This window comes from Rattus norvegicus, chromosome 13 (genome assembly GCF_021556685.1).
Source record: "Rattus norvegicus strain SHRSP/BbbUtx chromosome 13, alternate assembly SHRSP_T2T, whole genome shotgun sequence".
Taxonomy (NCBI): domain Eukaryota; kingdom Metazoa; phylum Chordata; class Mammalia; order Rodentia; family Muridae; genus Rattus; species Rattus norvegicus.
Window position 1 is genome coordinate 105,594,159 of NC_141546.1, and position 23,172 is coordinate 105,617,330.

Sequence of the window (23,172 nt, forward strand, 5' to 3'; positions counted from 1 at the left end):
ATAGGTCCCTGAGGCTTCTGGAGCAGACTCAGCCTGGCTCCTGGCATACAGCTTCCCCACTAAATGCTCCTTGTTTGAGAGTCTTTCCCACTTCAGCAGGTGGGAACAAGTCAAGGTAAAGAAACGAGGGTCAGAGCCAGGCACCTGAGTTAGGCGCGTACATGCGTGAGGGCTGCATCCTGTAAGCTGCCACTATGCTGCTGTCCCATCCTGAGGAGATGGCTTGACCTCTCTAAAGGGAGACAGTGACAACTTTCATGTGCTCCCTGGTAGTTAACTAAGAAAATCTGAGCACAGGCTCTGTACTGTGCTTGAGAGCCAGCCTCAGGGGTAGCTCTTCACTGTGCTTAGCAATGGTTCTAATATGCCATATTTGACGTGACTGTAAAACCAGGCTGGCACTGGCTGGGCTCTCAGCCCACCCGCCCTCGTCACTCCTGCCTTCTCCCAAGGTGACCCAGCACTGGTCTGCCAGCTCTGTCCAGAGCTGCTGAGTGAGGTAAGAATCCTGGCCAGCATCTGGCTGCCTGGCCATGACCCCTGAGCTGGAAGCGGTGGGTGGGGGAAGGAACAGAAGGGACAGGAGAGAAACAGTGTTAATGGGTAGACCAGGACTCCGGAGGAAGTGGGTTTGTGGTGGGGCTCGCACGGGATAAAGAGAGGAGTTTGGGTGGAGTTTGGGAGGGTTTTTAACAGGAAGGAAGGCAGTTGAGAGAGAAAACACTACCTTCTACTTCTTTGCAGTCATGTTCTGAAATGAATCAGAGACAGTGGAGAGGTGCCTGCCGAGATGCACTGAACACAGGCCTTGCCTTTCTCCTTTAATGTTTATGGGATGGGGCAGGTGGGGTGTCATTAGCTCACCTGTAACCCCCCAAAGTAATAAGTTTTGTGGACGGTCAGGCCATTGGACCATCGACCACGACCTTTCAGCCTAAAGTCTTCTTGCACAACCTGATGTTACTTCCACAGGCAATCTGTCTTGAAATTTTCATGTGACTTTTTTTTTTTTTCTTGCTTGTTAGCCGCATAATTAGAGTCATGAGAGAAAAACACCAGTGTTACCCCAGTTCTGTGGTGTGTGGTCAAGGAGGCATCTTGAGAAGGGATTCAGAGTACCTCAGGTGGCTGGGAGGGTGACAGAGCTGGCCCAAGGCTCCTCATCCTTTGTCTTTAGCTGTCCAGGTTTGAACTGCTGGATCAGACACAGGGCTGGCTCCCATGGTGCACCAGATGGCCCTTAGCACACCAGGAAGCAAAAGCCACAGGGAAGCATGACTTCAGAAGCCCAGAGCACTGCAGGCCTGTGGAGCCATGCTCCCACCTCCTACATGTCTGTCCGTCTGTCAGCATCATCTTCTGTCTGTCCATCCCTCTCTACACATCTCATTTTCTCAGAGAGGGTTTTGATCTTTAGCACAGGCTTGAACCTGGGTCTCACTATGAAGCCCAGGTTAGACCCAAACTCTCAGCGATCCTCCTTCCTCAGCCTCCCAAATGCTAGGTTTACAGGCATTCAAGTTTGTCGCCCCTTTTCTGCCAGCTTCAAGAAGAACCAAAGGATGAGTCTGCCAAGGTGAGGCAGCCCCTCAACTTTCAGTCTTTTGCAAACTGAGCCCTTGTTACTTCTCAGCCTGGAGGAAACAACAGCCCCTACCTGAGGCCATCACAACCACATGAGCTTCCTGGTTACATCACTCTCCTATGTGCAGAAGCTCATCTCAACCTAAGACACATGGTCCTGGCCTGGCATTCTGTAGTCTCCACATTCCTCTGTCATCCGGCTACAGACATCCCCAAGCAATGTCACCCACTCCCTAAAGGCTGCACACTTTCCGCTCCCCCTGCCCGACAGATGCTTCAACTCTGTGCCTTCTGGGCTTATAGAAATGCTAACAAAGGGGATAGAGAGGAAGGAAGAAAAGGAGGAACAGAGGGAATGAAGGAGGGGGTAGGGAGGGAAGAGGAGGGGAAGGATGGAGGAGAGGAGAGGGAGAGAGAGTGGAGGGAAGGAAGGCATAGTTCAGAAGGGAGGAAAGAAGGGAAGAAGGGAAGAGGGGAGGGAGGGAGGGAGGAAGGGAGGGAGGGAGGAACCAGAGTTTGGTCTCTGCAAGTATTTCCCTAGGGGCTCTTGTCCACCTCAGCACCCTCTCCTAAGCCCTTCCACACACAGGCACACACAGGCAAGCAGAACCAAACCCTTAGGTTATGAAAGCTTCTAGCCTTACATCACCAACTATCTGCTGCTTTCAGTAGCCAGCAAGTTTCACCATACTTATTTCTTGTTGCCCCACCTCACCCTCGCCCTCATCCTCTTCTTCCTTTTTTCTGTCTGTTTCCTTTACTCTAGTTTTTATTTTGAGCCAGGACCTTTCTGAATTGCTTAAGCTAACCTTGAATTCACTATGTTTCAGGCTGTTCTTGAATTTTTGCTTCTCCTGCCTCAGGCTCCCACATAGCTGGGATCACAGGCCTGTACCCTCTGTCTGTAGTACTGGAGACTGAAAGTAGGGCCTGGCATCATTTAGGGATGATTCTGGAACTTGCTATGTAAACAAGGCTGGCCTTGAACCCATATTGATCTGCCTGCCTCTGCCTCCTGAGTGCTGATCTATAGCAGGTCCAGGCCAATCAGGGCTACACAGTAAAGAGCCTGGAGGGAGGGAGAGAGGGAGACAGAGATGTACAGAGACAGACAGAGAGACAGAGAGACAGAGACATACACAGAGATACAGAGAGAGACATAGAGACAGACACACACACATACACAGAGAGACAGAGACAGAGAGACACACACACAGATACAGAGAGACAGAGACATAGAGACAAACATACACAGATACACAGAGACAGAGATGTACAGAGACAGAGTGACAAAGAGACAGAGACAGAGAGACAGAGACACACAGAGATACAGAAAGAGACATAGACAGATACACTCACACATACAGATACACAGAGAGAGACAGAGAGACAGAGAGACAGAGGCAGATAGTCTGTCCATGCTAAGCTTGTGCTCTAGCATTGAGCTAAACCCTAGCCATCTTTAACTTCTTTTTTTTTTTCCTTCGGAGCTGGGGACTGAACCCAGGGCCTTGCACTTCCTAGGCAAGCGCTCTACCACTGAGCTAAATCCCCAACCCCTTTAACTTCTTTTAAACACAGATTGTTTCTCCATTTTCTTCCATGCCACTGGCTAAATCAATGCATAGCAAGCCAGGGTGAACACATTGCCAAATGTCCCAGCTTCTGGACTGCCTGATTAATCCATTGTGGCATCATGTCACCTACTCCTTCCAGCCATATCCCTTGCCTCCCTCCTTCCCATGCCCACAGCGGTCTCCTGAGTCTTGACTGAGCCACTCAGGTGCACAGACACCTATCAGAAGGTCCCTGCTTGGCAGTGTCTGCATTTGATCTGACTTCTATCTATGTATGAACTGCTACTTCTCAGTGAAAGCATGAGCTCTCAGACAAAGCCTGTCACATGTCTGAATATGTATGGCACATACAGGAAAAGCCTTCTGTAACTCAAGTCAGCTCACACCTGCTGAATATCACCCGCTACACTGTGTTCTAGGGAAAGAGATGAAAAGAGGAGCTGGTGTCCTCCATAGTACAGGGCAGCAGATCTCAAGCCTGCACAGTGGTATATCAGGACCACTGCAGGGCTGCTGAAAACAGATAGGGTGTGGGTAGAGAGAGGTGGCTCAGTGGTTAAGAGCACGTGCTGCTCTTGCAGAGGACCTAGATTCAATTTCCACATACCAGCTACCAAATGGCAGCTGACAACCATCTATAACTCCAGTTCCAGGGGATCTGACACCCTCTTCTGACTTCCATGGGATTCTGCATGCGTGTGGTATGCAGACTTATACTCAGGTATACATGTATGCATTAAAAATAAATATTAAAAATTATGCTGAGATGGCTCAGTGGGTAAAACTGCTTGCCACACAAGCTGGATAACCTGAGTTCAATCCCCAGAGAACCTGTATAAAAGTAGAAAGAGAAGACTGATTCCATACAGTTGTCCTCTGATCAGTACATGCACGTCATGCCGTGTATACACCCCGCCACCACTCAAAATGCTAATATATAAAATTAAACAAGAGAACAGACAAGCATATTCAAAGCTGGTTGTGGTAGCCTACTGCCCTATATTCCTAACACTTCCGAGACAAGCAGGGAGGTTTCACAGCAAGTCTGAGACTACCCTGACCTATGTATTGAGTTCCAGGACAGCCGGCAGCGAGTCTCAAAATAACAAAAACAGATTGGAGGCATGGAGGACACAGATCAGTAGAAGAATGTTTGTTAACAAGCTTGAAGGGAGCCCCAGGTTCAATCCGAGAATCACAGATGTTTAAAACAATTTAAAATTTAATCAATTATTTAAAAATTATTTATTTATTAAAAATAAATAAATAAATAAATAAATAAATAAATAAATAAATAATATTGCTACAGAGCCAGCCTCTAGAGTTAGGTCTAGGGTAGATCCCAAGAATGTGTATTTCGAGGTTCCTGGATGCCACTGCTGGCCCAGGGCTCACTGTTGGAGAACCACTATCATCAAACATGAACACATGGGGGTGGGGTGCACAGGGTCTCTCTATGTAGTCGTCACGGGCTGGAGATCACAATGCAGACCAGGCTAGTCTCGAACTCCCAGAGATCCAGAGTCACTTATTCCTGCCTCTGGAATGGGATGAAAGGTGTGTGCAAAACACCCAGAGAGATCTGACTTTTAAGATCCCTATTATTCTTCTGGATGATCTTAAGCCTTTTCCTGTACCAGACTTGTTTCTGGTAGATTTCCTGGTGTTTTCTTCACGATCGTCCCTGCTGGATTATGCCCTCTGCCCCTTATTTCATTCCTGGTCTCACGTTCCTCTTTCTTCTCCCCTCTGTCATATTTGAGCACTTTCTGTGTTCTACGCTCGACCTTGTCTCTTCTCGCTCACACACCTTCCTTGAGTGACATTATCCGTTCTTGCAGCTTTGACTTTCACCACATGTACCTGGCTGCACATCAGTACCCCAGCCCAGGTCGCCCTCCCCATAGTGATGCTGTCCCCAGGAGGCCTCAGCTGCCCGCCCATCTTATATCATCTGCACTGATGCCATCTTACGCTCTGCCTCACCCTTGCCTTGTGCTTTCTCACCACCTCTTGACGTCAGGAAATTCTCTTCAACTCTTCCCACCCGAACATGTTCGCTGAGCCCCATCCTTTCATGCACTGTATGTCTTTATCATCTGGACTCTCTTTGCTTCCCCCACCTGCCTTTCTTTGACCCAGCTTGGATCTTCAACACCTCTCTCCTCAGTCGTTTCAAAGAGGAGAGCCGCCATGAGCTGCTTGCTTCTCCAGCAACAGGGTTCAAGCCTTTACGTATCTTGTCTGATGTAATTGAGAGCTAATGATGAGGTTGCCTTTTACAGATGAGGGCACTAGGATACGAATTAGGACACCCAGAGCCCAGCTTGCTGGTAGTAACACCTAAGAACCTGGATTCTGTTTTCCCCCTTTCGTTCTATTTTATGTGCATAGGTGTTTTTTCCTGTATGTCTGTGCTGCACATGATCCAGAGGCTAGAACAAGGTGTCAGAAACCCAGGGGCTGCAGACTGGAGTTACAGACGATTGTGTGCTGCCATGAAAACCAAACTCACGTTCTCTGGAAGAGCTGCCAGTGCTCTTAACAGCTGAGCCATCTCTCCCTCCCAAGCCTGTATTCTTAACCACTCAACTACTGATGGATCCCACACTTGGTCAAGAGCTTTTTAGACCATATTATCCTAGACTAACTAGATCAAAGAATTCCAAATAGCCTGAGGCTAGGGCCCCTCAGATGATGATCCTGGGCAGTCAAGGTCATGGGTCCCTTAGGTGGCCATGGCTACTTTTGCTGCTCCAGCCTGCCCAAAGCTTGCACTCCCTACAGACTGCTGTCTGGTTCTTTTAAAACACCAAGGCAGCCTGGTCATTGGGAGGTGAAGGCAGGAGGTCCAGAGTTCAGCCAATTTGAGGCTAGCCTTGGCTATAGACAGCTGCCACCATGACACCTCCCACATTCCACCCCCTCTGCCTGTACAGGATGGCCTTCTGACCCTTTGCACCCTTGTGTCTGAATTTTCCTTCCCGTACTCCCAGCCTGGAGTCATACCTTGCACCAAGAGTTCCAGAACTTTCACACTTGCTATTTGCTTAGCCTTAGGGCCTCCCTCCTCCCTCCCTCTCCACCCAACCTTAACGTTAGCAAATATTTTCTCCCTTTGCTTGCGCTTGCTTTTGTGACACATTTAAAATGTCACCTCTGCAAGTCTCCTTGGGTGGTGGTAATCCCTCCTTTTTGTTCTCTTGGTAATTTGCCCCGTAAGTCTGACTTGCAGTTACTTGTTTGTATATTTATCTTCCCCCAAAAGACTTTGAATCTTAAGATCTGTGTCTCCTGTGTCTCCTTCATACTTTAACTCCATGACCTGGCCCGAGGTAGACAGTGAGTGAGTGAGTGAGTGAAAGAACCCGAGAGCTCCTCTCAAAGCTGCACACTGTGCCTGTCTCACACTATGCCTGCCTCCACCAGTGCGGGGGGGGGGGGGGGGGTCAAAGCAGTAAGTGGGATGCCACCTCACGGAGTGGCCAAGGCTAGGCGAGATGAACTCCTGTCAGAGGACAGCACAGTGCCTGCACATAGCAAGCACTCAGCTGTCCTGGTGTGAGGAACTGCTTAGAAAGCAGTCATCTTATGAAATATTCCAGACATATGTGTAGGGTGGGGTGGGGCATGGGGAGGGGAGGGACACATGGGAAATGTTCCCCCAGCTGATAGGTTTTTTTTTTAAAACTTGTATTTATTTATCGTTTTCCTGGTTGCTTTGATATTTCTTCATAAACGTTGATTTTAACAGACATTTGTCACTTTAGCTGCCAACACACACAAACATACATACAAACACTCCAGCCCCTGATCTGACTATATAAACCTCAGGAAACCACAGAGACACACAGATTCCCTCAGGAGGCAGACATTTCAGATGTGGCTCGGGGACACTGAAACATGTTAATTTAGAGAGAACCCTTAGTCCTCAGGCTATCTCTGTCTCAAAACCAGGAGTCAGGTGGGCAGGTAAAGTGCCAACTCTGGAACCAGGAAGTGACATTTTTATTTATTCCAGTGCCCAGGGACACCCAGAGTCGATGTCTGGAAACGGACTCCCTGTGAAGTGCAGACCGGTGGAGAGATGGTTACTCTGATTCCTCTCAGGGTGGAGCTCAACATTCGGAATGCTGGGACATTACATGGGTCCCTGATGATGGCTGTCAGAGGAAAAGGAGCACTGCCCAGTCAGAAAGTGATCTATTCTGAATCAATCAACCAAGTATAGGAAATGGGGGAAAGGGAGGATGGGTGTCTGGATGGAGGAAGCTGAACCCTGTAGTGAACTCTTTCTTCCACAGTGAGGAAACACAGGACCTGGCTGTGATCTTCATGGATTTAGTATCGAGGGTGTTATTGAAGTCAGGCTATTCTGTGTTAGAGAGCATTGGGGCTGAGAAAAAAACAGTCATGATAACCTTCAGAAATCGAAGATGCTTGTGACCTACAGAGCCCATGTCGTCAGCTCTGAGACTCTGTACTGTGCATCAGCACTGGGTCCTGGGTATCAGCACTGGACTGTATTCTGCCTCACAGAGACCTCAGTGAGCACAATCCACTTAGTAGTTTGTCAACTTGACACAAACCAGAGTCAGCTGGAAGCCGGGAACTTCAGTGAGGAATTGACTGCTTTAAATTGGCCCATGGTCATGTCTATAAGGTGTTTTCTTGACTGCTGATTGGTGTGGATGGGTTCTTGGCCCACTGTGGGTGGTTCCACCCCTGGGCAGATGGTCCTGGGCTGCAGATAGAGAAGCAAGTGTGAGAAGCCAGCCAGTAAGCAGCATTCCTCCATGGTCTGTGCTTCAGACCAGCAGGCCTCCCTTCCCTGCACTGGGGGCAGATTCTATGCAGAACCTGGGGACACTGTCTCTCTTCCTTGCTCCCTCCTGCTCTTTAGCAAGCTACCAGCCTTTAATTTCATTTTTCTGCCTGATGGCAGACTTAGTCGTCATTGCTTATCTCTTATTCCTTTACTGTAAGGGGAGGCTTGGTTGGACCGGATTCCACACAACCAAACTTTCTTTGGCTAGGTTTTCCCAGAAGCTTCTTGGGGTGGGGTAGGGGATATGTGGACTCCACAAAGGGCAAGGAAGGGGTCAAGTCGCCCAAGAGGGCAGCAATGCTGCAGACGACCTCAGTGTGAGGTTGTTCTCCACATTGTCAATCACAGACTGAGGCTGCTCTCTGGGTAGATCACATCCAGTCCTTTCACCTCTCTGTAGGCCCCAGGTAAGAATGGCCCCTCTACCTGAGAGCTGCCGAGGTGACTGCTGGCAGTACAAGTCCTGCTGGATTGTGTCCCCACAAACACAGGCAGAATCTCTAACTCCATCCAGCCCAGGGCTGAGCTTCAGGCTTTGTTGACTAGCAGTCAGATAGTCAGATAGTCAGAATTCACAAGAGACCTGAAAATAATTTTCCTTATGGTCACAACAGTCAGCCATTTTGTGGGAAGGAATATTGTTTTTCTTCTCCAACTTTCTGTTTGTTTGTGTGTATATTTCTTTTGAAACAGGGCCTCACTCGACAGCCAGGTTGTAGACCAAGTTAGCCTCACACTTATATCTGGGTCCCTAAATGCCAAGATTCCAGGTGTTTGCCTTCCCACCCTTCTCTCTTTCCTACAAGCTTTATATGCTGACACGTGAAAAAAGAGAACAAAATAGGTCCCTAAGGTGGTTGATATAGAAGAAGGAAACAGACGCCCAGGAAAATCTGCTCCATGACGCCCCTGGTGATGAGCTTGTCTGTCAGCAAAATGCCTGGTGTTTGAGAAGCTAGGGGTCGAGACGCCAGGGGACCCTCTCCTAGGTCTGTCACCTCCTCTGGTGTGGCCATGTCACCACTGAACCCCTTTGTCCTGCTTCTTCGGCCCCTTTGCACAATTCCAGAGGTGTTCATGAGGTAAGTAGTGGATATGGAAGGGCTTTGAGAAGCATCTGTTCACAAATAGGATGATTTTTTAATGACTTGGGCTTTTTAGTTGTGTGATGGGCAACTGAGAAGGAAGATGGAAGGAACAAAAGCTCAGAGCTTCCAATGGGCTCTCAACAAAGTCTGTCCCAGTGCAAGAACACGCTGACCCAGACCGACTGACATACTCCTTCACTAAGCCCCCCTTGGTGACTGTATTGACCCTCAAGAAACAGCTAATTAATAGAGGTCCAGAAAGAGCCCCAGAAGAACTAAGAGATGAGGAGAGTAGCCAGAAGGAGACTGTAAGAAGGGAGAGAGAGGTGGAGAGGGGAAAGAGGGGGAGGGGGGGGAGATGGAGAGGATAAGTGGAGACACAGAGGCAAAGGAGAGAGAGGAGATAAGATGGCCCAGCTGGAGAGAGGAAGAGGATGCCACTGGCAGGTGCCCTTGTAACAGCCAGTGTTCCCTCCCTGGGCACCGTTCTGTGGGAGGGGCATTTCCCACAATCTCTTCACGCCCCTGTTTCTCATCAGTCAGTTACCTTCCCGACCTAGTTAAGGTGAGAAGGGTTCTGGGGCAGCCTGACCTTGACCTTTACCCATCTCCTGAAGTTTGGTCAGAAGGTGGCAGGGAGGGACAGAAAGCAGAGCTGGCACACAGAGGGCCCTCAGTGAGCACGGCAGCCTGTAAATTGTTCTTTTGTTTTTCAGGCTTTACCAACATGATTTTATGCCATGTGACTGCTATTTCAGGAGCAGTAAATATTGCCGGCGGTCTGTTTAAAAAGGCCAATGACCTGAAATGTTGTGGTTATTTTTTTCTTCCTCTTCTTCTTCTTTTCTTTTCCATTTGAATTGTCTCCAAGAGGCAGGCCTGCTCAGGCACCATGCAATCAGTCTGAAACTCGCTGCCTTTAGTCTTCACGTTCCCTTTCTGTCTTGTCATGGGCCGGACTGGCAACATGCAACCAGCAGAGACAAGGATACAGAGGTAGAGAAAGCAGGGGTGTCCAGGGTGTACCTGGAAGAGGGTAGGGAGTACTCAGCTCTCTGCTGCCTGTCCTGCTTCCGGAGCTGGTGTTTGACCTATAATTACCATCTCTTTCCTCTGAGAAAATAGTGACACTGGGAGTAAGTGTGGAGCAGGGAAAAAAAGCATTACATAAAGGATGGAGGGTTTATAAATACAGTTAAAATTATAGGATGGTTTCCCCGTGTTTAGCTCTGAAGAGAGGGCTGGGAAGAGAGAAGAGGCCTTCTTCAACTTGACTTGGATCCTAAAATACCCAGGTGGGACTCTTTAGGGGCCAAGCCAAGCAGTTCCCCCAACCCTCACTCTGGATGTGAAAATACTGCTTAAAAACAAAGAGGGGTGTGCCCGACTGGTGTTGTGTCTTTGTGTGTGTGTATGAGTGTGCATATATGTGCGCCTGTTTTGAGGCGGGATCTTCCCTAAATTTCCCAGGCTGGACTAGAACTCACTCTGCAGCCCAGACTTGAACTTGTAATCCTCCCTCAGCCTCCTGAGTAACAAGGGTGGCGTGCCACCTGTCCAGCTGACCTCTCAAGCCTTTGAGAACCTACATCTTCCCATGTACCGATGAAATATAAGCCAGCGCGCTGGTCACAGCTCACTCACACCAGCTCTTTCCCCTTGCAACCACGAGAGACAATCACCTGAGTCAATCTGCTGAGACGGAGAATGCCGGCCTGCGGGTGCTGTACAAGCGGAGACATCTCACCTGTGTGAAACAGAAAGAAGAGCAAGCATGAGAGAGAAGCAAGGAAATGCAGCAGCAGAGGCCCTGCTCCCTGCTTCTTACGGTTCTTGGGGTCTAGACTCTGGCTTCTCCAACCTTTGCTTAATTTGGAGTCTCAACTATTTCACGGTGTGTGCCGTCACAGAAAGTCTTAACCAACGTGAGAGCGAATGCCATTGCCAAGGATTCTGCAGAAACATTGACAATATAAGTTCATCAGCTCAGGTTAGGTTTACGGGGTGAGTCTCACTCCCGTGCTCTCCAGAAAGGGAAGAGGGATGAAAGGTCCCAAGACAAATGTAAACAGTTGAAGAAGAGGAAGGACTGGAGAGAAGCCTGAGGTCTGACTCTGCCTTCATGGGGAATGAACTTTGCGGGAGCAGGACTCTGGAAGTGATGACAGTGATTGTCTTCCCATCGATCATCAGCATGTTTTTACTTTCATGGTCGGATCAGAAGCTATTCAGCCCATGGTTGCCACTCAGCAGAGCCTCAGAATGTTGCCTTGCTCTACCCTAGAGTTGGCCTCTCTGTGTAGAATGGTTCTGATCCTTTCCGAGTGCAAGCGAAGCAAATGGAATGGCTTGGCATGAGGTCAAAATGGCAGGGGGCTGGAAACAAGAAACCGACCTCCTGACCCGTTTGACCCCGCCCCTTACAGCCCCACCCCTCGTGGCCCCGCCCCTTATAGTCCCTGTCCAGTTTCCTCACCTGCCTGGATCGGCCATTTTTAAAACGCCTCTGGCTCTCACCTGTTACAGCTCCCTGATAGACCAATGGCTACCAGGAATATTTGACTACAGCAGCAGTTCTCAGCTGTGTGTTTTTACTCTCACAGGGGTCACATATGCTACATACCAGATGTTTACAATTCGTAACAGTAGCAAAATCACAGTTACCAAGTAGCAATGAGATAATGTTATGGTTGGCAGTCACCCTAACAAAAGGCGCTGTGTGAAAGGGTCGCAGCATGAGGAAGGTTGAGAACCACTGCTCTACAGTGTGTTTACTTCCCTCCAAAAACATCAGCAAAGTGGGGAAAGAAAATAAGAAAGGCGTTTTGTTTTCCAACATTTTAGATCATGTGATTCTTTTTCGGGCTTCAGGCCTCTTCCTAACACATCTCTAGATGTTCAAGGGATAGCAGGGTACAGGAGGTACTGCTCTTGGTTAAGTTCAAGCACCATCATCCACATGGGACCCGCTCACAACCAGCTGTGCCTCCAGCTCCAGGGAGACTCACCGCTCTGGCCTCCACAGGCACGTGCACTCACCTGACCTGCCACACACCTCTACACACTTATACACAGAATTTAAAGTAATAAATCTTTAAAAGCCTACCAGGTTAATTGCATTAAAATGTGTTTTCTGTAAAAAAGAAAAAAAATCAGAAAATAGCTAAAATAGCCTTTTATTCTTCCTGTCAGAACCAGTGTCTATTAATAATGAACATAAATATTATTTTTTTCTGTAGACATGCTATGGTTTAAAAATGTTTCCTCGTTGGCCATGGTGGTGCATGACTTTAACCCCAGTGCCCAGGAGGCAGAGACAGGCAGATCTCTGTGAGTTGGAGGCCAGTCTGCTCTACAAAGTGAGTTCCAGGACAGCTACACAGAGAAACCCTGTCTCGGGGAAGAAAAAAGTTTCCTCTAAATTTTATGTGTTGGAAACATAATCCCAACTGATGTTAATTATATTTGGAGATGGGGCCTTGGAGAGTTAGGATTCGATGAAGTCATGAAGGTGGGGGCCACGATGTAATTAGTGGCTTCTTAAGAGGGGGAAGAGTTTGAATACCGACCGCATGACAACTCAGTCTCACCATGTGACAGACAGCCTTTGTCATGGGACGACCTATCAGGAAGGCCCTCACCAAATGCCTAGCAGATGCTGGCACCACATTATTGGGTGTACCATAAACTGAGTAAATCCCTATTCTTTATAAGTTGTGGGGGCTGTGAGATTCTGTTATAGCAAAGGAGAATAGGTCGAGACGTTTGAATCCTTATACACGTGCCTCTGAGTGTGCTGGACAGAGGCGTGTCTCAGTGCCCAGCACACATGTGGTCAGGGGACAACTACAGAGTCTGTTCTGTCCTTCCAGCTCCTAGGTTCTGGGTCTCAAATTCAGGTCATCAGACTTGGCAGCAAACGCCTCTCCCCACTGAATGTCTCGCCGGCCCTGACTTCAATCGTAGGCAGTAATCCATTTTAGAGCACCTGGAGTTATTGAATCGATTTCCTACAGCTAGAGAGGCGATTGGTTAGATTGACCCTCCAGCACTTGCAGACTCACGTATCTATTTTGTGCAAACGTATGTTTTTCGAGGCTTGTGAGCAGCCAGCATTAATTCAGACCTAGCATGGAGGAAACCCTGGCCTGCTCCTTGTCCACCATTCAGGCATCGGGCAAGTTCTTCCAGGTTGCAGGGAACAACGTGGTTCCTCTCTGCCACACACCGCCCACCATCCCCGTCAGAACTAGACAAATTGGTATTTGTCCAGCCATCTGGAAATGCACTGAGAGCCTCTGAAGAGGACTCCTGTCCTAGGTGTGGCAGGGCAGGCTGAGCAGGTGTCCCTCAGGCACTGTGCATGAGGCCCACTAGCATCTTCCGGGCCTAGGACAGGAGCAGACACAGGGGCACACCCATGGATTAAAGCCCCACCAGGAAAGTCCCCAGGGTGTCCCGAAACTGAGAGAAGGGATGTTTTCCAGTGAGGCATCCAGGACCACCCTCCTGGCTTTAAGCAGTTTAGCTGGGAGGGTGAATGTGTAACCTTCTGGGGCAAAGGGCAAGTAGGGAGCCCGGCTTCTCCCCTGTCCCCAGTGGCCTGCTCCCGTCACTTTCCGATGCTGCTTCTCCATCTGAAAACAAGAGTACCGATGCTCCCAAATGTGACAGTGAATAATAAATGGAGTGGGGGAGCCTTTGGAAGAGTGTAGTGTGCACACAACGGTGTGCAATCCTGACTCACGTAGCCCGAGATAGCTGTGAGTGTGGGCCAACAAAGAATACTAAAAATCACGTTCAAACATTAAACGACTGTTTTTCTAACTTCATCGAGTGCTTCTCAAATATGAACCTTGTAGATAATAAGGAAGAAAAGGCCTGGACACCCCCTGGGAGTATAGGAGAGAGAAGGTTAGCAACGGTAAGGCTAAATCTACCAGACCTCCCAACTCATACCCCACTGTCACCCCCATAATCCCCCTCTGAACTGAGAGAACCTCTCAAGCCACTGGCACCTGTCCTGGGACACACTATCCCTCTGTCATGCTGGTGACTCCTTAAGGGTCTGGGTGACGACTTAAGGCCATTGTGCCCTCTGAGCCTGGCACAGGGTAGTACTCCAACCGTGACTGATTCTGCTGACTCGTGAGAGTGACCTCTCCTTGCAGATCCAGCACAGCCAGTTTGGACCAGTGCAGTGAGCAGCTGGGCCAGCAGCTGAGCTCCCCTCCCCCATGGCAGCCTTCCCAATCACTTCTCCCTGGAGAGCACAGCACCAGTTGCCAGCCTCCGGGGAGCTTTGTTATCTCCTTCCTCTGCCTGCAGGTTAGGAGACCATCATCCCCTGATAGCTACTCAGAGAACTGCCTCAGACATTGGCCGGGCCGGTGAAATGCAGAGGCTCACTCTGAGTGATAGTGCTGGTACTCCTAGGACGGCCCAAGTCCCACACACTGGCTCTCCTGAAATATCTGTGCCACAAAACACAGGCCTGATGGCTCAGCAGACACCGAGACACCTTCATCTGAGTGGAGAGAGGTTGTGTCTGCCAGAACAGCTCGGAGCAGGAAGCTCCCGGGAACCGGCCATATGCTTGGAATCCCAGGAGCCACAGGCAGAGATTTGAGGTTGGTTTTCTGCCTTTAGCATTCTCCTGGGGCATTGTCTAACCACACTGTCTAACAGCTGGGGTCTCACACACACCACCTGTGATCTACAGACAAGCATCTTAACAAGCGTTAACTCATTTAATCAACAGGCAGCGTTCATCTCTGCCCGTTACAGTGCAGGAAACGGAGGCACAGTAGTTTTGCTCAAGGCCACACAGCTCCTAATAGGCAGGCATGCATAGTTTAATCAGGAGATGGGTACCATATCATTTCTACGTATTTTATTTAATTCCTATTTTATTTTTTGGTTTTTTGAGACAGGGTCTTTCTATGTAGCCCTGGTCATCCTAGAACTCACTATGGAGACAACGCTGAGCTGTTCCCATAGAGATCTGTCTGGCTCTGCTTCCTAACCACGGAGATCAAAGGCACGAAGCACTACACCTGGCTTTATTTGCTTTTTTAATTTTGGAGCACGGGGTGCTTTCTGAGATAGGGTCTCTCAGATGTTTCATTTTTCACGGTGACTCTGCACACCAGCTTTCTGTGGTCTTGTTTTGGAGCAGGTTAAACATGTTCAGGACTCATGGTTAACTACTGGAGGGTAACGCATCAGGTCTGTATGGCCCCACCCCACTCTGACAAGCAGAGTAAACCATAAAACCTCAGGGGGCTTAGGAAAGGACAGGACATGATCACAGACATTGGGAAAGACATCAAGCCAGCTGGAAGTGACAGGACACCAAGGAAGGAGGCCCAGGTGTCAGCTGTCTAAGCACCTGCCCTTTTGCTACCTCAGGCTCAGCGATTAGCCAGACTGGGCCTTTGACTGAGGTCTGGTGGTGGTAAGTCTAGACTCTTAAGCTCAGAGCCTTGCTGTGCTGGAAAATGGTCCTGGATGCTGACAAGACTCAAATGGGAACTCCAAAGGTTTTCTAAAGCTCCCACTCACTTCCTCAGACATCACTTTTGTCTTGTTCTTTCTCCCTCCTCCTCTTCCTCCTCCTCTTCTTCCTCCTCCTCCTCCTCTTCCTCCTCCTCTTCCTCCTCCTCTTCCTCCTCCTCTTCCTCCTCCTCCTCCTCTTCCCCTGAGGTTTTCAGCCCAGCTTTAAGCTACTTTCAGCTCACATAACAATTTTAGGGCCAACTTCATGATTAAGTTCTACCTTGAATGCATAATGCCCTAGGTACATCCTCCAGTATTGCAAAAGTGAAAAAACAAACAAACAAAAAACAAAATGAAAGATGGCTAAAATCCCAGAATCCCAGACCTGGAAGGAGCCTTTGTGATGGCTCAGTGCCCCCTGTCTGCTTTAAGGCTACAGAAAGCAGTGGTAACCCCTCTCTACCGTTCATCATCTCTTCTCCTTGCCTAAGGGAGGTTTGCCCTTGTGAATTGGGCTGACTGATCAGCTGGGGCACAAAGAGCTTGGCATTTACCTGGAAGCACACAACAGTGGTGGCAGTACAGACGCTGTCCCTTGGAAGGTGGCTTGTCTACCTTACTGGGAGCGTCAGACTCTGCCCCACAAGCCTGGGAGCACAGAAGCAGGTGGGATCTGATGAGGAGCTGGTGGCAGGTTCCAACAGGTAGCTGTAAGGTGTCTTTGCTCATGAGAAGCAGAAATGGTCAGTGCCTAGGGGGACTGGGAAGCCTCACCAAGGAGGAGGCTAGGGAGGGACTTGAGGCCTAGACAAGCTGCAGGCCTCGCTGGGAGGCCACAAAGGTTGCAACCAACTCCTTGACTGGCCAAGTCTAGCAAGTCTCACAGCTTGGCATCCCCAGGCTTTTGTTCTACCCATACCTGTCTGGGCTCCCACAGGAAAGAGCAAACACATGAAGGCTGTAAAACAATCACACTTTTGAATGACCTTTCTCCTCCTTTCTCTTCCTAATTCTTTCAGATTAGGCAAAGGAGATGGGAGAACGCAGGGACTCATCCTACGGCAGCTGGCAGCTGTGCCTAAGGCCCAAAGTTCCCTGGATGAAGGTTCTGCTTCAGCACCAGCAGGCACCTCAGGACAGCGGTAATCCCAGACCCACACCAGTCATTTCTTAATAGAACCTAACAGCACACGGTAATTACACGTCCACTAAGTGTCAGGTCTGCTGATGGGTACCCTGTGCATTACCTAATGAGTTGGGTGTGTGATTATCTCATCCCATAGACCAGGGCATCACACTGTGAAAGATTAGATCACTGACCCAAGGTTCCTCACCGAATGACGAATTCCACAAGACTACCTGATTACTGGTACCTCCCCGGGACCCAACAGTGTAAAACACAGGGGAGATATTCATTAATCCTTAGCCAGGATGCTGCTCAGTGATAGAGCGCTTTCCTGGCATGTGGGAGGCCTGGGCTGTATGAGTGGACAGGTGCTAACAGTCAAAGCAGAAAGGAGTCCACTCTCTAGAAGGAGAACTCTCTGTGAGGAAGCAGAGAGAATTCATTCTGCAGGTCAGCCAGGGGAGCCAGGGGCAGCCATAGCAATCTGAGCCTTCCTTCTCTCTGATTATGTATCCTGCTGCGCGTTCTGAATGGGAACTGTCTAGCTACTCCGTGGGTGTATGCACTGGTTGCTAATTCCGGAAGACTTGATAATCCTGGGCAGAATCATGACCAAGGCTTGTGAGTCACACACCCCGTGGAGAACACACTGGCTGTCAGGATGAACCAGAAGTTGCTCCCTTTGCTCCAAAGGGCATTTTTTCCTTCTGAGTTCTTCTGGGGACGAGGGTCAAGTTCACAGCAGGCCTCTGGATACCTTCACTCTGTAAACCTGCAGACTACACAGGTTCTTCTGTTGTGAGAGTTCAGTCCCTCCCCACAGAATGTCACTGGGTTCCTGGAAGTGGTGGGCAGTGCCCACTTGACCTCTCTGGGCAGCTGTACAAAACGTCGCCACCAGGAAACTAGTTAGCTTCTAACAAAGGATGTACCTTAGCTTGCCCTCAGAGAGAACTTAGACAGTCAAGTCCCCCAGAGAGAGGAAACACACTGATAAAGCCACACAAAGGCACAAAAGGGAAGCAGAGTTAAAGGGAAACAAAGCAGCAATGGAGGTGGCCTGGCCTCCAACACAGACTTCCAAGTATTTAAAACTCAGCCCACCGACCCCCATTCACACCATGGGATACTCGATTCCTTTGGTTGACCACGTGAGGTAGCTAACATCCTGCTTTGGCCATTTTCAACTGGGAGCTACATAGAGCCAAGGAGAAAAGATAAAACCCCAACCAGGTCACTGTACCTGTAACAACAATTCTGACAAGCATGGTGGTGATGCTAAAAGTTTAGTGGAGATTCTCACTCTTCAGATCCAGGGGGTCACTACTGCAGTGCTCTCTTTCGGAGGGAACAGAAGGGTAAGAGTATTCGGGAGTGTGGGAGCTGTTTCCCACCTCCAGGTTCCCCTGTAGCAGGATTGCTTTAGACCCAGCTGGATAAGGCTGGTGTAAGACTAGAGAGATAGGCTTTAAACAAACAAAACCAAAACACAAAGCAAAACAACAACAAAACAACAAAACAACAAAACAAAATCCTGAAGGTTGACCAGATGGCTCAGTGGGTGAAGGTAACTGCCACCAAGTTTGACAATCTGAGTTTAATCTCTGGGATCAAAATACATGGTAGAAGGAGAGAACCAGCTCCAACAAATTGTCCTCACACAATAGACATGTGGTAACTTTTGTTTTTAATCGTACTGATAGAGTAGACTTCAAATAACCAAGGACTGTGATGGGGAGGGTCTGTGTCGAGCCTCCAGCACCACTGAGAAGGGCATTTGACAAAATGGTCTCAAAACAGAAGGAATTTGGACTAAGGATTCTGAAAAATGGAGAAAGCAGGTAATTAAAACATCCTTTCGGGGCTGGGGATTTAGCTCAGTGGTAGAGCGCTTACCTAGGAAGCGCAAGGCCCTGGGTTCGGTCCCCAGCTCCGAAAAAAAGAACCAAAAAATAAAAAAAATCCTTTCAATAGTTAGACTTTTTGTGGTTTTTGTAGTTAATTTTTTTTAAGATTTATTTATTTTATGTATGTGAGTACACCGTCGCTCTCTTCAACATCAGAAGAGGGAATCAGATCCCTTTACAGATGGTTGTGAGCCACCATATGGGTGCTGGGAATTGAAATCAGGACCTCTGGAAGAGCAGTCAGTGCTCCTAACTACTGAGCCATCTCTCCAGCCCCTAGTTAATTTTTTAAATGTATGTTCATTGTACAAAAGAAACGTGGGTCTTATAGTGACTTTTCCAATTGCACAGTGACCATATATTTCTCCCAGTTTTTTCTTCTCTGGCTAACCTTTCTCTTCCTAAGTAGGCCCCCTCTTTGACTAGACTGGGTTTTGAGACATAGCCTACCTTGAGGCAGAGAGGCAGGGGGAGCCCTCCCAGTTGAAAGCGTGCTTCCAAACCAGCATCTTTGGCTGCCCTTGAGGTTTGGTCCAAGGCACACTCAGAGGCCTGCCCTCATCTATGCATAAGAATCTCCTTGGCAACAAAGTTCTCAGATTCAACACCTTACCCAACAGACAGGTAGCACTGGCCTTCAGAGTGCTGCTTGTGTTTGACGAACCTCCCTTTGTAAGAAGCCACTCCACCTTCTGCAGAAGGTCCTCATACCAAGGAAACTGAGGCACACTAGTGTTGCTCTCGAGCAGTGGTATGAGCAGTAGATACTTGCTTTCTCATAGGCCTGGAAAGGAAGTCTGGTTAGTTTTGTCAACTTGAAACTAGTTAAGAGTCATCTGGGAAGAGGAATCTCAACTGGAAAATTACTCCATCGGATTGTCTATAGGGCATTTTCTTAATTAATGATTGATGGGGAAAGGCCCGCTGTGAGCATTGCCATCCCTGGGCTGAGAGTTCTTGGTGGTATAAGAAAGCAACATTCTTCCATGACTGCTACCTTGGTTCCTGCCTCCAGGTTGCTGCCTTGAGTGCCTGCCCTGACTCTTCTCAATGACGGGCTGTGATGTGGACATAGGAGCCAAATAAACCCTTTCCTTTTCAGGTTTCTTCTGGCCAGAATGCTTTAACATGGTGATATAAAGCTAGCTAAAACAAGGTGCCAGCAGACCCAGTTCTTCCGGAGGGCTTTCTAATTGGAGTATTGGTGGTTAGCTTTTTGCAATGCCTTCCTGGGACTGTCCTCACATGCACCCATGGGGCGCGACAGAGCAAGCCCTGGTCTACCTCCATACACACGTACCAGTCTGATCATTGGAGTACTACCCCTGTGTGTGTGTGTGTGTGTGTGTGTGTGTGTGTGTGTGTGTGTGTGTTTGAAAAAGGACTCACAGAACCCAGACTGGTCTTAACCCTACTATACATCTGAGAAAGACTTTGAACTCCTGACCTCACCTCCCAAATACTGGTATTACAGGCAGACACCACCATGCCTTTCTCTGAACATATGTATTTTAGGACACACAAAGTAATAGACGTCAGAGAGTCAATTTCCTAACCATATTCCTTTCTTCAGATCTTATATTCTTGGTTAATATAGTTTGAGGATGCTAGATTACACATTTGCCCTCTGACTTTTACTGGGAAGATGTATAACTATTTCTAATAAGATACACAAAGGCACCAAGAGACTTAAGAAGTGATTCTCTTGAGGTCTAATTTGGTGAACTGCTGAGTTTATTTGAGTTACTTACAGATACATGGTGACTAACAAGCTATAGTGATGAGGGGTTTCCACATCCCTCAGTCCACTGAGCCTTATTTCCCCTTCTCCCTCCAGGAGGGATGCTAATGGGCTCAATCTCACCAGGGTCTCCTGAGCTCATCCCTTCTGCTCATGCCCAGCCCAGAGAGAACAGCTATACAGCAATTTTATGCAAATGAAGGCATTTTAATTGTGCTATATATACTGTGCATGGGTATCTAAGGTCCCTCTATGCCACCATTTCTGATGGGCCGGGTCCATGGTCAGGTCAGAGAGTAGCACAGTTAGAATTCTCAGTCAGGGCAGAATCCAGCATTGGTCTCAAGGCAGCCAGTTCGCCCGCCTGTCTGTCCATCCTCGGAGTCATGGAGAGAGCCAGTCTGATCCAGAAGGCCAAGTTAGCCGAACAGGCCGAACGCTACGAAGACATGGCAGCTTTCATGAAGAGTGCCGTGGAAAAGGGTGAGGAGCTCTCCTGCGAGGAGCGGAACCTGCTCTCCGTGGCCTACAAGAACGTGGTGGGCGGCCAGAGAGCGGCCTGAAGAGTCCTGTCCAGCATCGAGCAGAAGAGCAACGAGGAGGGGTCTGAAGGGAAGGGCCCCGAGGTGAAAGAGTACCGGGAGAAGGTAGAGACCGAGCTCAGAGGTGTGTGCGACACCGTGCTAGGCTTGCTGGACTCCCACCTCATCAAAGGGGCTGGAGAGGCTGAGAGCCGCGTCTTCTACCTGAAGATGAAGGGTGACTACTACCGCTACCTAGCTGAGGTGGCCACTGGTGATGACAAGAAGCGCATCATCGATTCTGCCCGGTCAGCCTACCAGGAGGCCATGGACATCAGCAAGAAGGAGATGCCGCCCACCAACCCCATACGCCTGGGCCTGGCCTGAACTTTTCCGTCTTCCACTACCAGATAGCCAACAGCCCCGAGGAGGCCATCTCACTTGCCAAGACCACCTTCGACGAGGCCATGGCCGATCTGCACACCCTCAGTGAGGACTCCTACAAGGACAGCACCCTCATCATGCAGCTGCTGAGAGACACCCTGACGCTGTGGACAGCCGATAATGCTGGGGAAGAGGGTGGCGAGGCTCCAGAGGAGCCCCAGAGCTGAAGCAGCCTACATCCTCCCTGTCCCGCCTTGCTCTCCAGTCCCCAGCCTGCAGAGAGGACTTAAACGGAGTAGGACTCTGCCCCTCCCAAACCCTGAATGTTTTGCCACACTTGGAAGGCTCCTTGGACGGGGTGCAGCCAAGCTGAGGCCACCAGGGCTGGGGAATCTCACTCTTCGTGCAGCTGTGTGGTGAGTGTTCCCAACCCTGGCCACCCCCTGCTCTCTGCACCCCCACTTCCTACCACCACTCCTGAGCCTGTCCTCCCTCTGTGCCTTCCTCCGGCACCTGTTGCTTCTGGATCCTAGGAGTCGAGGAGGCTCCCCACCCCTGTGGCTGAGAACTGGACTGTGGCAAGGGCTGGGTGTGTGTGTGTGAGTGTGTGCGAGTGTGCGTGCGTGAATGAGAGGGAACACGTTTACTGGGTGTGACCATGTTATCACTCAATAAAGTTGCCCTGTGACAAAAAAAAAAAAAAAAAAAAAAAAAAAAAAAAAAAAAAAAAAGAATTCTCAGTCAGGAGAAGCAGTTTCATTTTCATTCAAGGGCTCCAGAGTTGGAATGACACACTTTAAACATGCTTTTAAGGGCTTTGCTACTCATGACATTTCCAAACTTGGTTTTCTTATCTATAGAATGGTGGCTGGAGAGATAGTTCGACCAGTAGAGCATTTGCTGTGGAAACACAAGGACCTGAGATCAATCCTCAGGAAGTCAGGGCAGGAACTCAAACAAGGCAGGAACCTGAGGGCAGGCGTTGAAACAGAGGCCATGGAGAGATGCTGATTACTGACTTGCTCTCTATGGCTTGTTCAGCCTGCTTTCTTATAGAGCCCAGGACCACAGCCTAGGGATGGTGCCGCCCACAATGGACAATCTTTACTTAAGAAAATGCCCCATAGTTGGATCTTATGGAGGCATTTTTCTCAACTGAGGCTCTCTCCATTCGGATGACTAGTTTTCACCAAGTAGACACAAAACTAGCCAGCACAACTTCCTCTTACCTCCTTGAGATTGAAGGCTCTCTTCTTAGCCGGGCATGTTGGTACATGTCTTTAATCTCAGCACTCCAGATGCACAAGCAGGGGGATCTCTATGAATTAGAAGACAGCCACCCATTCAGAGTGAGTTCCAAGCCAGCCAGAGCTATGTAGTGAGACCCTGTCTCAGAACAAATGGAAGTCTTATCCTTGAAGAATCACAGAATGCAGTGATTCAAGACTGGGCATAGAAACTCCTGGGTCTCTTGCCTAACCACTAGCCCAAGGAAATCCCTGAGGGCCCTGAACTCCTGATAGAACTTACAGCGAAAGGTAGGCCTTGAATTTTAGGAAGCCAGGAGTCTTCCTCTACTCTCTGGCCCTCATTACCCCACCCTAGCAAGCACTGATCTTCATTTGAACCTTGAGAGTTACCCACTGCCTATTTCTTATGACGTGATTCTTCAACTCTGAGCATACATACACTGCTATTACTTGGGTTGAGGAATCTGTGGTGTATCTACAGATGGCAGCAGCAAGAACACATCTGCATAAGGTGGGTGTGTGTGTATGTGTATGCGTGTGAATGCTTTCCCTGTCTTGTGCTTTAGTACTCCACCTGGCTCTAGCCTGTTGGATAGTTCTACTTATGTTCAAATGAATTATTCACACCCAGTTCTCTGACAAACATGCCAGTCTTTTCCAGAAATCAT

General features: G+C 49.0%; 2 long non-coding RNA genes and 1 pseudogene across 8 annotated transcripts; 2 read left to right on the forward strand and 1 right to left on the reverse strand.

The window, feature by feature from the left end:
• Window positions 1-72: 72 nt before the first annotated feature.
• Window positions 73-7,552, forward strand: LOC120096352 (uncharacterized). The gene is made up of 3 exons (XR_015636281.1): window positions 73-115; window positions 395-499; window positions 7,183-7,552. It is a non-coding gene; the product is annotated as an uncharacterized LOC120096352 (long non-coding RNA).
• Window positions 6,838-22,731, reverse strand: LOC148001884 (uncharacterized). Of its 6 annotated transcripts, XR_015636276.1 has the most exons (6): window positions 22,484-22,731; window positions 19,222-19,392; window positions 10,760-10,824; window positions 9,880-10,103; window positions 8,416-8,572; window positions 6,838-7,905 (listed from the first exon to the last, which is right to left on the reverse strand). It is a non-coding gene; the product is annotated as an uncharacterized LOC148001884 (long non-coding RNA). The 6 variants fall into 6 exon arrangements; XR_015636274.1 differs by lacking the exon at window positions 9,880-10,103; XR_015636273.1 differs by lacking the exon at window positions 19,222-19,392 and having other exon boundaries at window positions 22,484-22,706.
• Sfn-ps1 (stratifin, pseudogene 1) lies at window positions 20,705-21,981 on the forward strand (annotated as a pseudogene). Its single transcript, XR_015636271.1, has one exon. The product of XR_015636271.1 is annotated as a stratifin, pseudogene 1 (transcript).
• Window positions 22,732-23,172: the final 441 nt, after the last annotated feature.